This window comes from Phragmites australis, chromosome 13 (assembly GCF_958298935.1).
Source record: "Phragmites australis chromosome 13, lpPhrAust1.1, whole genome shotgun sequence".
NCBI lineage: Eukaryota > Viridiplantae > Streptophyta > Magnoliopsida > Poales > Poaceae > Phragmites > Phragmites australis.
Window position 1 is genome coordinate 7,083,539 of NC_084933.1, and position 3,113 is coordinate 7,086,651.

The window sequence follows — 3,113 nt, forward strand, 5'->3', positions numbered from 1 at the left end:
TGTCTCACAAAATCATAGCATTTAACTTCCAGGATTCTGCATTCTTCAAATATCATATAAATGTAAGAATGCTATGATGCAACTCCATTCGAGAGTTTTGGCTGGACGATGCCAACCTCTCATGCAACTCCATGTACCGGTACGAGTCACGTACGATGGCAGTGACCGGCCTTTACCACCATATGAAATGTATAAATGCATATGTATGCATGTGAATTGACGTCAATTCTTATATTCTTCTTTTAATGACTCATGTTGAATAACATTGCAAATGATTCAGGTCGCCACAACATATTCAAAATCGATATAAAAGACTGAATTTAAGTTCGATGGAATGTAATATCATCCATGCTCGGAATATATTAGAGAATATTGAATACTTCGATTTTACTTGCAAAGAAGTAAGACATGAATATAAACATACACTAAAGTCACCCCCACGTTACTTGCCTTTTACCGAAGGCGATGAAGGAATTTCACTTAGGTATGCCCGGAAGCACTACCAGCTGCACAAGTACATTTTAGTACTAAGCACATCTGAAACACATATAACGAGAAGCATCAAACCTACGTCTGAAAACGTCGCATACACATTATTTCAAAACACATCGAACAAATATTCAAATAGCATGATTCGATGTGACATCTCCATTTCATATCCGAATTAGATCTCTCTCTCTCTCTAAACTTTGCTTAATTAAAGGAAATGGATATTCAATTCAAATGTCACATCTATGCTCAAACGACAGTTATTGTAAATGAATTAGATAATTGATTACATGATCTACGAGAATTGATTCGATTCAATCCAACCACAAACGTCTTGAAATTACCGAGAAATCACCTTCGATGGAATCAACGAGAAATCCAACAAAATTACGAAATTTCCAACTTTCTCCTCTTTTCCTTTTTTTCCCTTTTTCTCCTTTTTCTTTTCTTTTCTTTTCTCCTTTTCTTTTCTCTTTCTTTTCTTTTCTTTCATTCTTTCTCTTTTCTTTTCTTCCTTCCTGGCTTCTTCTTCCTTGCATCTTCTTTCTTTCTTCTTTCTTGCTTCTTCTAGCTTCTCTCTTCCTGGCTTGCTTCGGTTAGTGCACAGCGCGCGGTAGTCAGCACAAAGCACAGCAGCACGGCGGCACAATGGCGGCACGCAGTAGCACGCGGCGCGCACGCACGGCAAGCAGACAGCAGCGCACTGCAGCGGCAACAAGCGGCGCGCAGGCCAGCGACAGCAGTGGATGGCGGCGCGCGGCGACAACACAACGTGAGCTGCCTGGGAGAGAGAGAAAGAAAGAGATGAGCGAGAGGCTTAGATGAACACGAGAGGCTGGATGGGTTGAGGGTGTATCCATCCGGTATTTATCCATTTTTAAACAGCTAACAGTCTAAATTTATTGGACTTACTACAGGTTATAAAATGCTCGGAACGGATATATAAATAGTAAAATAGGTTCGTCTCGATAAGATGAACGTTACCACGGTCTCCGATCGTCCATACGAGCAACGGATAAAAAGTCAACTATTTGATCAAATCTTTTTTTCTCTCTCTCAATTATTCGGTATTACAGGCCTCGACCTCGACTTCTCCTCCATGTCCACCGAGGAAATCGGCTTCCTCGACGAGAAGATCCACCTCCTCAAGGTAGTAGGCCACCGTTCTTGGTTGGTTGGTTCTTGGGTCGTGCCAATGCCTTGTCTGTTCTTGGTTCTTGGGTGGTCTTGTAGCCCTCGTCCCATCACCTGATCGCCTGATCAGTTCTTGGTTTCTTGGCTCGGGAATCGATTTGCTTCTCTAGAACGAGCTGGTGTTGTCGAACGTGAAGCTGGAGCTGCTCAAGGAGTATATCAAGGTGAACACGGACATGATCGAGGTCCACAGGAGGAGCTTCCCCAACCTCGTCGCCACCGTCGCTGAGGTAGGTGCCATCCACCTGGGCCTCCTTGGGGTTTTTAGGAGGTTTTATGCGCTATGTTCTTGTTCTTGTCTTCTTGGAGTAATTCGCAACTGTTCTAAAGCTACATTTACATCCTGCTCCAACTGCATAACCCGGGTTCTAAATTGGAATTTGGTAGAACCAACTTCGGAAGTTAAAAAGATTTGGAGTGAAGTTGATAAGATGGTTTACTGTGGGATTATGGAGATTTTGGGAACGTTGTGCAGTTGCTCATTTGTTTCCCAGATTTTGGAATTGGACGCTGAGGATGGTGAAGAAGGATGACTGTAACGTTCACCTGGATTTGCTGCGCAAGGAGAAATGTGTTGTGTTAAAGACTGCTGATAGACAATTGAGTTAGAAACTTTCATGTCCTCTGTCTCTCTTTAATCACTTAGTGTCCACAGGCACAACATGATAAGTTTGACTTCATCCCAACGTTAGGAATCTTTATGACGTCGGGAACATGTGCTGGAAATTTATTTGTCTTTGAATTTAGAATGAGAGTTGTTTGGAAATATAATTTACTAGAATTGTGTTAGTTATCTTCTGTCCTATATAGGATGGCAATATGACTCCTTAGAGGAAGAGGGAACATTCCTTTTGGAATGTCTGTGCGATGGGCTTTTCGGTATGGCTCTGCTTGTAGATTAACAGAAGCCTAAATATGTTTTCAAAAGTTAAAAAATAGCTTCTGATATTCCTCATTCATGATGGTACATGTCTAGGGACAATACATATTTTTTTCCCTTGTGTTTTACTTATAATGAATTTTATCATGGGTTTCAAGAATTAAACATGTCCTGTCAAGATGGCTTGAATATGTTTGATCCTAATGTGCCTACCCAAGATGTCCTTCCTAACTCAGTGTTAGTGAACCTTAATACACTGAAGCCCGGAGATTTGGTTGGAGTCAACAAGGATAACTTCCAGATAATGCCAAATTACCGTCAGAGCATGATCCACGAGTACAGGCAATGGAAGTCGATGAAAAACTCACCGAACACTACAACGACATAGGTGGTCTTGAAAAAACAGGTAAGTTCTGAAATTTCCGTTTAGTTGCCTTATTTGGTTTGTTCTGCTACTAAATGGCATTGCTCCCATCAGAGATTATAATGTTTTGTTTACAAGTTAGTTTTGTTTGGCACCATCTCTTAGGAATTGATTTCTTAATTCCAA

General features: G+C 41.2%; 1 pseudogene; it reads left to right on the plus strand.

Annotated features, from left to right (window-relative positions):
* The first annotated feature begins 1,137 nt into the window (after positions 1 to 1,137).
* On the plus strand, positions 1,138 to 2,723 carry LOC133887880 (26S proteasome regulatory subunit 6A homolog; annotated as a pseudogene).
* Positions 2,724 to 3,113: the final 390 nt, after the last annotated feature.